Source organism: Trachemys scripta, chromosome 7 (assembly GCF_013100865.1).
Source record: "Trachemys scripta elegans isolate TJP31775 chromosome 7, CAS_Tse_1.0, whole genome shotgun sequence".
NCBI lineage: Eukaryota > Metazoa > Chordata > Testudines > Emydidae > Trachemys > Trachemys scripta.
In genome coordinates this window covers 102,784,018-102,797,203 of record NC_048304.1, presented here as the reverse complement: position 1 = coordinate 102,797,203, position 13,186 = coordinate 102,784,018, and positions in this window count along the sequence as shown.

Here is a 13,186-nt window from a genome sequence, read left to right as displayed (position 1 = left end):
AGAAACTTTGACATTAAAAGTTGTTTTGAATAAAAAAACAAAACGAAATGTTTATATGAAACATATGAACTTGTTTGAATTTTTTTTTAAACACAAAATGGGTAATCAGCACGAATTTGTAATATGTTTTAGTGTTGCTGAATCTGCATTTTTCACCCCCATAAAAAAGTTTTCGCCAAAAATTTTCACCCACATCTACTCCTAATGAAGGTTACATTGTGACACCAGTATATATTACATTGCAAATTGAACTGGGGGTAGCTTCAGCAACACCTAGGAATAACTTCCGTCTGTGGACCCATGTCACTGGATCACTGGTGAGACGCATTCAGATTCCCAGTGGTTGTAGAGTGGGAGTTTCTGGGTTTCAAGAACTCTGAACACTGCTCTCTGAGTGAGTGCATTGCTCAGCCATGATAATGTTAGCAGACCACTCATCAAACAGCTGCAGGAGCTGGTGTACATTAGGGTGTCCCCCCCCCGCCCATTTCAAGACAATGACTCAGTTTGTTCCAGACCTTAAATTTTAAAAAAGTTAGAAAAAAACAACATCTTGCACAGAAACAAGATGCTCACTTATTTTCTAACAGGATGGAGAAGCCTTTGGGGGATCTTGAAAGCATCTACAGCCAGAAGGCATGTGTGAGATGCATCAGAAAAACAGTATCTTGTAGCTTCCCCACATGACAGACTCTTGCAGTGTAAGTCAATAATTATGTTTTAAAAATTGTTGTAGCAAGTATGTAGGAAACCTAAAACTGGGGAGATATTAGAGTATCTATGATTTCTGAAATAATTAAGTGAGAGTTTTCACAAGTATTTCAAGATGGGGTTTACTAATATGACTGACATACAGGTAGTTGTTGAATACACCTGGATTATCAAAGGACTGCAGAGATTAATTTTCCAAAACCTTCTCTTAATTTTCTTTGGTGGAAATTCCCTTTAAAGGAACTCCTTTGTTGTCTCATTGCTTCCTATTTAAGGACACTAAAATTATTTTTCTCTTATTTCAATCTCTCTTTATTTTGTATTTTTCCCTTCTAACTAGCCTGTGAGTAGCACATGAGGTATGCAACTTGCAAGAAAAAGGTTCACACAGATGCTGATGTGTAATGGGAATAAATGTTTTGTTTTATGAGCATGTTTGAGGCAATGTTCTTGTCTCCCACAAGTGAAAATTCCCCTTCCGTAACCTATGACTTGTAGTCTTAGTTGCTGGGGCTGTAGATCTATCATCTCAGTCCCATAAGAAAATTGGCGATGTATCAGGTATTTGATCAAATATATTTGTTTAATCTGGATATCTATACCCTGGTCATCACTGTAGTATATGAGGACTTTGGTCACAAGTGGTATAGCCTTAAATATTGGTGAAATATATTATTCAGAAAGAAAGAGAAAAAACGCAGGTCTATATGCCAAATAGTTCAAGCTGTGAAAGAAATCAAAGGTAGTGAATCTGGAGTATGAGCTATCAATGCTTATTGTTATGAATATCATCAGACGGCTTGTTGAGAGATACTATATATTTATATTTTAGTACTCCAGGAGGTCCCCAATCAGGATCTGGGCTCCACTGCGTCATGTGCTATACAAATTCTGGCCCTTAAAGAGTTTACTCTCTAAGAAGACAAACAACATATGGAGGGTGGGGATATGATTAAAATATGTATAATTTTTATATGAGTGCACTTAAAATTATACCACTCACCAGTAACCTGGGGAACTCATTTCTATAAGATATAATTGAAGCTCAGATCTTAGTAGGATTCATAAAAGGCTTATATATTTATGTGGATAACAAGAACACATATTAGGGTAAACAAATATTTTAGAAGGGATATAAACCCTCATGTTTCAGGGTATAAAATAACTAATTGATAGGGATTAGGTGAAAATGTACTCTTAGGTTGGGTAACTCTATAATTGTCTACTATGAGATTTCTTACATCTGCTTTTGAAATGTCAGGTTCTGGCCATTATTGAAGATAAGATATGGGACAAGGTGGACCACACATGTGACCTGCAACAGGAACGTTCCCAATGAAATTTCCCATTTCAATTGTATCTCTGGAATTACTAGAATCGTTCAGATCACATTTTACATGTGGTTAGTTACATAGACGCAATTACTTTTTTATATAAAAAAAATACAAATAGCTAAAATAGGTGTTGATTATCCTCCTATTCCTCTCATCCTAGCCACCATCAATTGGGTGATTACTTATAGGTATCACAGCAGACATTGGTCTTGAGGAGACTCTGAAAGCAGAGAAGGTTCTTATAGAACCAGGGAGGAATTCCATCTCATAGGGTAGCATGGAAAAAAGTACCGACATTGTTGTGTAAGAAATGGACAAATAGGTGATCAATGCTGGCACCATTGCTGAGGGATGCGAGGGCAGGGCCATGCCATAAAAGAGACCGTGATGGGACAAGTCAGAAACAACAAGAGTTTTGAAGAACAAGGACAAGGAGCTTGAAGTTAATGTGGTGGAAAAGGGAAGCCAGTGGAAGCATTCAAAGAAGGGATGGGTATGGTAACATCAATGGGCAACAAAGGTGATCTTAGCAAACATATTTTAAATGGATTCAAGGAGGTCTCTGTGTGGTTAGCTGGGTAATCAACTGGTGAGAATAAAAAGGGGTGGATCTTAGAAACGTTATGAAGGAATCAGTGGCAAAATTCGGGCACTAATTTGGGATCAGTGGTGACCACCCAGTTTACAGAATGGTAGTATTATCAGCAGTGATCGTGAATGCTGGGAATAGGGAAGCTTGGGAAGAAAGATCAGGAGATGAGTTCTGGCCAAGCCAAGTTTAAATTGGCATCAGGATGTCCAGGAACATATATCAGAGAGACGGCCATAGATGCAGTATTGGGTGGAGAGAGAGAAGCTGGGAATGGAGAGGTAGATCTGTGTAACAATGGAAATTAAAGCTATCTGTATGTATAGATGACAGCACTTGGAGAAAAGGGGAGCATGGGTGGACACCTGGGACCACCACAGAATGTGGGAGAGTGGAGGGAGAAGATTCACTATAAGAGATACTGAAGGATCAGCAAAAGAGGACTAAAGGAGAACAAGGTGAGGACAGAGCAACAGAGGGTCCTGTGGCACCTTTGAGACTAACAGAAGTACTGGGAGCATAAGCTTTCGTGGGTAAGAACCTCACTTCTTCATATGCAAGTAATGGAAATCTCCAGAGGCAGGTATATATCAGTGTGGAGATAACGAGGTTAGTTCAATCAGGGAGGGTGAGGTGCTCTGCTAGCAGTTGAGGTGTGAACACCAAGGGAGGAGAAACTGTTTCTGTAGTTGGATTAGCCAACTAACCTCGTTATCTTCACACTGATATATACCTGCCTCTGGAGATTTCCATTACTTGCATCTGAAGAAGTGAGGTTCTTACCCACGAAAGCTTATGCTCCCAGTACTTCTGTTAGTCTCAAAGGTGCCACAGGACCCTCTGTTGCTTTTTACAGATTCAGACTAACACGGCTATCCCTCTGAAAGGTGAGGACAGAAGCATGAAAGCCAATAGGGGAGAAGATTTTAAGAGGGTGTAATTAACAGTGTCAAGAGAAGACTTAGAGGTCAAAGAGGATGAGGATGGAATACAAGAGTTGGGATTTAGCCAAGGAGTGGTAGGTTAGTGAAGTCACCACTGAAGGGAGATCAAACACAAAGATGTAAATAGGTATTTTCTTTGATTTTTTTTTTCTGGGGGACTATGGGAGACTTGGCCTTAATTTTCTTGAGAGAAGGGCTCTTTTCACTGATTTACTGAAGAATTAAATTCTGTCTTAAGGCCTTTTGGGACATATTTTAAAACAACCAGTATGAATATATGTTGTATAATCCTGTTATCTGAAAGCAAAGTTTTCAAATCACTATGATTTGAATAGTAAACTTTTATAGGGGATCTGTTAACCCAGAAGGAGGTAGATGAGTGAGTTTATATCAACAGAAAAGAGCTGCCAAAGCAATACTCCGTGGTGAAAGGGAATATTTGACCATAAGATGAACAGTGGAAGTGAATCAATGAAAAATGCTAATCGTTGATCACAACCTTTGGTTAACATGACTAAACAGAACAAAGGTCCTATATGCAAGTGATTGTGTCTCATGCTGCAGCCATATGGTTTTAACTGGTGCAGCAGTAAGGTGAATTAGTACAAGGCACAAGCTTTCTGTATCTAGAAATGGAGAAGTTTAAAGTAGGAATTAAAATAAAAATGTGGCTTTAATGGGTATTTGAGCATTGACATCATTACTTTCCTCTTACATTCCATTCTGTTTGTACCATTCTACTTGCTATTCATTCTAGGATCTCCAAGTGCTTCATAAACATTAATTGATTAAAGTTTCAAAACTGTGAGATAAGCATTGTAAGTAATTAAAAAGTAGAGGGTAATAGTTACCAGGCTTAACGTTCCTCTCTCTTTCTCTCGTAGCAGTGGCAGTCATTTTAATGTAGCTTGGTTATGGCTATGCCAAATTAGAGCAGACTTTTATAGGCCTTGAAGTATCTGTGTAGACAAAGTAACATTTAATTTGCAAGGTTATGCTTTGAAACCCTTTTAAAGACTTGTTAGGGTTTTTATATTTTGTAAGTCTTGCAGAATTGCATGCTTACATTTGAATGTGCCTCACCTAGATAAGTACCCTATATGTGCAGGCACGAAGCCAGTTATCGGTGCATAATTCAGGCATGTGCAAATGCGTGCATGTATTACACATGCCTAATGTTGAAAATTAGGCCCTATGTCCACAGTTTGTGTACAGAGAAATGGTTAGTCTGGTTAAAATATTTATTATCATGAGTAGGAGATAAAGTTTTAGAAACTTATTGCATGGGGTAAGTGGCCCATAATTCCCATTATGAATGCTAAACTATATAAACATATGATTGTAAGGAACCTCGGTTTGAATTATTGAATATCTTCTGAAGCTTCCCAATTTAGAATTGTACTTTGTTTTCTTGTTTTGTTTTGGAGGGAAAAAATCCTCAATCCTGAAATAGGGAAGAGGAAATGATCATTATTTATTTGTAATATATAGTGCCTGACTGAACTTGTACATTGTGCCAGGTGCCGTACATATACATAGTAAAAGAAAGTTCCTGCCCTAAACAGTTTATAATCTAAATCAGAGGTCAGCAACCTTTGAGAAGTGGTGTGCCAAGTCTTCATTAATTTAAGGTTTCACGTGCCAGTAATACATTTTACATTTACAGGGGCCTGCGGATGGAACTCCAGATCGGCAGTGCGGGCGGCAGACGGAACCCCAGACTAGCAGCGGGCTGAGCCGCTCAGCCCGCTGCCAATCCGGGGTTCCGTCCATCCAGGCCGGCAGCGGGTTGAGCGGGGCCGGTGGCCGGGACCCCGGCTGACAGCAGAGTGCCACTAAAAATCAGATCGCGTGCCGTCTTTGGCACATGTGCTGCAGGTTGCCAACCCCTGATCTAAATAGACAAGACAGAGAAAGGTGAGGGGTAAGGAAGTTTTATTATTCCAATTTTACAGGTGAGGAACAGAGAGATTAAATGACTTGTCCAAAGCCAGACCAGGTGGGTTTTTATTGGACCAACTTCTGTTGGTGAGAGAGACAAGCTTTTGAGCCACACTGAGCTCCTCTTCAGGTCTGAGAAAGGAACTCCCAGCATCACAGCAAAATGCAAGGTGGAACAGATTGTTTAGCATAAGTAATTCGCACATATTGTATTACGTATTATGATGTGGAACACAGTAGTTCTGCTGGCCCATAATTTGTTAGCAATTCAGAATTCCTGCTTATATTTATCATTCTATTACATCTGTGCATTATGCTATTAAAGCTGACATGATTGGTCACATAGATCATGTGATATACTTGTATTCTCTGATGAGATTAGTGTAACACGTAGATTCAGGATTCCAACGTGAATAGTCACATTTACAAATTCACACTTGACTTTCTGGAAACATTTTGTAACATTAACTTTGTTATTTCTGTGAAGCTTCCTGCCTGTAAACTCATCTTGTAGAATATTTATGGAAGTTGAACATATCAAAAGTAGAAAATGTGGTGAATCATCTGAAAGTTCAGATGAATGTGTGGAATTTTTTGCAGCTTTAGTCCACCTTGATGTTTAAGAATAGACATTTTATACCCCTTTTAGGATACATTTATTCTCTGTATTTACTGGAAAATTTAAACTATTACTCTTTGTTGTCCTAGAATGCTTGTGAGAACAGGAACCGATTTTGGGAACTGCATTGATGATTGCTATGGAAAAGGCCAATCATTTATTGTCGAACCCGGTCAATGATTTAGTTCCAAGTCAGGACAGTTGAAAGAGTGGAGTTGCTCTATTGCTGTAGTGTCGGTCTGAGACGGTTCGGGTGATAAGTGTGAACTTTGGTACAAGAAACAGGCCAAAGAGGAAATTATTGGGTATGTTTCTTTGTTCAGTGTTCACAGGCACTGTAATTTTCATCTTTCATGTCAGAGTCTCTTTTTTCTCTCTATTAGGTAATAGTGAGCATCACAATGTCAAACAGTTAGCTCTTCTCTCTTTGCCCATCTCCCCCATTCAATTGCCCCTGGGCCCCTCTACCCCTTATCCAGGTTATGGCTATTCTTTTCATTTAATCAAAACCAAGTGAGTGAACCTGTGCTCACCATGATCATATAGCACTCACCCTGCATTCTCAACATTTGCTGCTATACATTGGCAAATAGATTTTAGTTAGCAATCTTGGTTTTAAAGCCCTAAACTGTTTGTACTCTAGACCTTCTCCTTGAACCTTATGCTAGTAGATATCTGCTCTCAAACATCATCTGCCTTTGAAGGATATCGTTATTACATGTGAAGTTGTCTTTTTGTGGTGTGTCCTAGTGTGGGGCATACCCCTCCTCCCATCTTGACATCCATCTTAGTCCATCTCTCCCTGTTTTGGCAAATCAAAACAACGTAAAGCTTTTTATTAAAAATTTAAGTATTTATTATTATTTGAGTGCTCTTCATGGTAGAAAAGAAACAGGAATTGGAAGTATTGACTTGAAAAGGGATTACTTATGGAGGGCACTGGAAACAGACCGATGCTTTAGGTCTCCCAGGTATTCCAACACAGCCTGGTGTCGCCACACAGGCAGAGAGGGTAAACAGGATGTAAGACCGCCCAGGGGCAAAAAGTGGGCCTGGGGGGAGAGTGCAGATGCAATCCTGTCAGGGGACCCACAGAAGGCCAAACCAGTCTGAAAAGTGAGTGGCATGGGGCAGATTTGCTGCATGTGTTACGCTAATTCAGATACATCCCCTGGTGGGAAAATAGTGGTGGAAACAGCCCGTGGGTGAGTCCCAGCTCAAGAATGCAGTGGCTTTCTCTGAACCTCTACGATACTGGCCCAGCACATTTATCAGGATGGTGTTTTAAGCTACATAACTAATACATTGAGTTGCTTGTTGTCTACTCTAGCTGGCATGAATATGGCACATGTTTATGCCTCCTAGATTAGACTAGCAATTTAATGTAGTGGTTATGTAGTTTAAAATCCTGTTCCTGTTTCTGACAGGCAGCTTGGAAAAGCTGCTGATTCTTTATCACCCCTTTTTGTGACTAGTTATTAAAGAACAACAGACAGTTGTCTTTACCGGTCTCTGGCTTCCTAAAACTCCCCATAGACTAATAAATACACTTCAAGGTGAAGAAGAATACTTAATAATTTGGAAGATGTAAATAAAAATCATGTAATTTATTAATATTGCTTCTTCGAAAGCTGCCTTTACTTGTAAGTCTGAGTGACATGACAATACACTTATCATCCAGTGCAAAATTAAATATGACAAAGAACGGTAAAATTTGCAGTTGTATGTTGTCAGGAAAGGATGTATTTAAATTCTGTAGGTAAGATGGTCAGTAATTTTTTAAAAAGTGAAAAAAATTGCATATATTGTAGTACAGATCATGATTCTAATTACTCTTGCCATGGAAAAGATATGACCAAATTAAATTAATACATAAGAGACTTGTTTCGTTCAGCTCCTGCAGTAACAACTACTGTTCCTTGAAAGACCTTTCTTTTTACAGATCCCCTTATCTGAAAAGGTTTACTGTGTCTTCATGCAAGTAGTTGTCATGCTTTAGAAAAATCACAAGCAGCAAAAAGTCAGAATTGTCAGTTCAGAAGACACTGGTTGTTCCACTGGGTAAAACTGAGAAAGCAATGCTGGCAAATGATCTTTAGGAGGAGGAAAAAAAGAAAAAAGCAAAAAAGATGGAAACAGCAGCAGAATGAAGATAAAAAGGGTTGCAGGCTTTATTCTCATTGATGGTTGGCAACGGGAAATCTGTTGGAGAAGAAGAAGAATATCTGATAGGTCATCTGTTGTGTAATGAAGAATAGAAGACAGAAGACAAGCTAGGAGAAGCAAGGTGATTCCAAACCTCAGAGGAATGTAAGATCTTATGAGAAAAACATGAAAGCAATACCTTTATAAACTGACCAAATTTAATTTACTATCAACGAGCCTTGTAAGATGGCAAGCTGACAAAATCCATTTAAAATGTTATGGGTGAAACTGAAGATGTGCATTTTTCTCTTGTGGAATCATTTTATTATATATTCGTTTCTTTTTTGTACAGGTCTTCTGATTAAAAATTACCACTAAGATGTTAAATATTTCCTTGTCCTGTGATATCCAAGCTTAGTTATCCAATATCTTATCCTGACTATCCATCTTCTTTAGTCAAAAAAACAACAACGTGTTTTCAAAGGACAAACCAGATTAATATGCTATCATTTATTATGCACCATTTCCAGTGAAACATCTATATTATGCTGTTGCATATATTACTTAAGAAATACTGTAGTCTTCAGTGTGTTTGTAGCAATTTTTTAAATACTTGGCCTTTATGATGAGTGAATATAATAGCAAACATATTTGTGATTATGAATGGAAATTCAAGAAGTGGTCTGCATGCAGCATTAGTTTGCTTTTAAATTTCTAACACATTTAAGGATGTCATAATTGGATTCTTTATATTGATAAAGGCACTTGGATTAGCTGTAATAACATTGGATTTGCATTGCACTGTTGGAATGCTTTAAATATTTAAGATCCAATACAAGGTTATGTGTTCTATGACTTGCTGTGCAAAAATGCTAAAGGGACACAGATTACTTTTAAGAGGCTGATTAAAGTATTTTTAAAGAGACATGTTTTAAATTTTTCCATCTTTTAAAGCATTTGGTATTTCTGAAGCCTGCTTCAAGGTAAATTGTGTCATGTGCTTGCCATTCTACTGTGTAGCCCGCTCAATGCATTGAGGGCCAAGGGAGAGATTTTTCATATTAACGATTTGTACCTTTGAAACACGCTCCTCAAAAATCCTCCTCAAAGCCCCATGTTCCTCTCTAAATCCATGCATAGAGAGGAATCTGCACCCTCTGAAAGGAGGAATTCTCTAAGATTTGCAGGGTTTGAAGTCTACTTCTGGAGGTGGCAGGGTGGAGGAACTGTCTGAGCTTCTTCAGATTCTCTCCCACACGGGCCCTCAGGGGAAAACAGCACAAGTTAATAGAGAGACTGAATTTAACAGAGCCTTATCAATACACTTAGGCTGCATTAATTTGCACTGCTTCCACCTCTGCACTTTGGAGAGTGGCTAGATTTGTTGGAGACCTCAAAGGATAGCTCCCACAGGAGTTATGTTCTCCAGTAGTCATCAGGAGACAATGTGGTCTAGCAGTAAGCAATGGAGATAAGGGGCAAGTGTGGAGATATCCCTTACCTGTGGCAGATCCCTGAAATCCACATATCTTGTGGGAACCATGGATTACAGATGTCTTACTTCTGCAGTTGGTAGAATTTGAGGTGAGGAGACATTCCTCTTCCATGCCTGATGGAAAAATGAATAGGAAACACATGTGAGCTAATCCTGTACAGGGGAGAATGGGAACTTTACTATTTACTCACTGTACTGGACTGAACTAAACTGAAGGGTAAAATGCCTTTATCTAGGAATTACCTCTGAAAGAAGGTGCAGGGGTTCAATGCAGATCATAAAACTGATAACCACACAGCATAGCAAGAGTCTTAGAGCTAAAATAAAATTAATTCTAACTTTTATTTGAAATAAGATAGAGAATTGCCAATACCCATATTTTAATGTCGCAAATATATACTGAACTAAAATTTTTTTTTAAAAATCAATTATTATGGTTTAATGTGGGATTTTCTTTTGCCAGAATCATTTTGTCAACACAAAAGAAACGTTTGAACATTTTAATTTTATGTAATCATATTGTGGAGATCTAATATAAAAATGATTTAGGCTAAATGGCTTGGTGATCGTGCTATAATATATACTTTACTTTATCTGCTTTTCCTGCCTTTAAGTAAGAAGATTAAGAATGGGGTTTTTTTGGCTATAAATCAGGATTAAAGTTGCATTTTGTAGTTTGAGCCAGCAAAACTTCTAAATTGCTCAGCTCAAATTCTCTACTCTCACTGCACAGGCCAAAATATTAACAGAGTTGCACTTAAAATGTAGATACATAAAAAAAACAGTGGGCCTATAATACCAATAGAAAAATCAGAACTTTGTCTTTTCTTTTGTCTGGTAATACTCCTGCTGTGACAGAAAGAACATGCTCCTTATCTTCATAACTACTATGTGTTCTCAGCGCTGTTTTCTTGTCGTCTTGTTTCACATGTATTTGTATTGAATCAGAGAACTTCACCTTCAGCATACCATATATCTAATAAAATCAGTGCCAACATACTCCTATCATTTTTTAAAGGAATGTGATTAAATTTTCCTTCCTAAAATTCCAGTGGGCAATGAATTAAAACTGACACCTCAGTATAGAGTGAGAATGAGAAAATAAAATATACAAAACATTGCTAATGATCAGCTCTTGGAAAATTTACCAGACATGTACTACCCAGGGAACTAGAGTCATCAGCTGATGATACAAAAGATGGGGGTATTCCTGGGTAGCCCAGGATGGAGCCCAAGGACCACATTTTCCAATAAAAGTTCTTTAGCGAACTTGTTTGCTAAAACATTTTTGTAAAAGAAGCAACAAACTTTTAAAAAAGAATGTAATTAAATGCCTAGATACTAATCTCATTAATCAACCATCCTGATGTTTATGTGCCCAGGGAACTCTCATCTCCTGGGGCAAGGTAAATGAGATCCTAATGTTAGGACTGAGATTTTACCTGTCTTCATCATAGTTCCTCAGTTATTCCTCTCTACCACTAGTTACTCACTGCTCCCCACCAACCTTCAGTGTGTAACTCTGCATGTGGCATTTCCTTCCCAGTGGAGATGATGAGCTGTTACAGAACAAGGACTTAAAGTGACACAGGCCATCTATAGAGTGCTAAGCACACTGTCAGCACTCACTACATTTTAATAATTAATAGTAACTGGATGACCTCACTGGTGACTACATGACATTGGATATACTGGATGACAATATATATGCAATCCATTAATTTAACAGAGCTGGGCATATACTCTGTGTGGCACTTGAATACTGAAACACCACATTTGCAAACTAAAGGAGATACAAAATGAATTAAACTTCATGCAAACACTCAGGAGGTTTACAAAGAGTCCTATCTCTAAGTCTACTATACCATTCATACAAAGGAATTCAGTAATTCAATGTAATTATCAATGATAATTCTAAAGTAGTTGTGCTACTTCAGGATTTTTCAGATTAAGAATGTAATGAATTACTAATACAAATTCTAATACAAAATTATTCTTAAATATAATTTGCATTCTGGTTTTGAATATTGTGTTTATTATTAAAGATTTATTTGTTGAAATAGCTTTTCTTGGAGTGTTTGGGGTAAAGATACACGTTTGCTGTAAAGTCAAAGTTGTATTAACTAATCATTTTTTGAAAAGGTTTCTTTGTTTTTATCATGATGAGAAATTGATTCCTCAGTGAATGTTTTCTTGCATCTCCTAATATTTAATTTTTAATTATCAACAGCTACCTCATCTAGAGATGTGCACCACAAACAGCACAAATGACAATAACTTAAATTTCACATGTATTAAGTAGATTTTGCACATCTTGAGCTGTTTTCATTCCTATTGCAGCCCATTATTCTGAGCAGGCAAGTTGGGCCAAGCTTAATACGCATGCATAAGTGAGAAAGTCAGGCCTGTTTGCTCATGATTGCACCACTTTACTAGATTTTCATCCATTTACAATATAAATCCTCCACCTTTTGAACTGTATGCACTTACCCCCTTAATTGTTAACACATACCTTTTTATTTGTTCCCTTTGCATCCCATTAAGTCTGTGTGACACTGCACATCTGCACCTCAGCATGCATTTTCTGTAGACCAGTGAGTCATTCAAAAAGAGATGAGTCCCACATGTTAAAGAAACAAGGTAGCACTTTTTGGATTACAGCTAGGATGAATAAATGCTAAAAGGTTTTAAGTTTATTTCACAGACCAGATAAGAAAGTCCATTTAGCCATGAGGTGGTATTGACACCTTTTTTTAAAAAAAATAAAGCCCATCTTTTGAAGGTATTTTGTTAGTTGAAGAGAGGAGTTTTATACAACCAGTTAAAACGAAATCCCCAGTTGTAATCTCAGGCAATCTCCCTTCAAATTGCTAAGAAAATGTTCTGTTTAAGTGCTGAGTGTTGTTTAGACTCTGTTATCTGGTATCTGCACCCTGGATACGTACTGTCCGTGCCAGCTTCAGAACCGACTTGCTTGGTTCATTCAGATGTTGCTGGGTGCTGAGGAATTTTGCTCACAAACATAATTCCTTGCCATCTTACTCTGCTCTTGTTCCCATTACCTCTTAACCACCCTTATGTCTAATAAGAGTTCCTGAGACACTGAATTGAGTGAATTGATCTCTCAAGCCTTATTAGATTGTGACATTTTAAAGAATTAGCGGTAATGGTGCAAATGAGGCTTTGTAGTCATCTCTCTGACTTCAGATCCCTCCCTCCTGTTGTAGGTGGGAATAATGTCTCTCTCACTCTCTCTGGCTAACTAAATTTACAGGCTCATCTTTACAGGATGTGCTATACTGTTAAACAAAACATTTTATCCTCTAGTCAAGACAGATAAGTCATTTTAAAGGATCTCTGAGAGAACATCTAATCTAGAGCTGTGAATTGTGAAACTTATAAACCAGG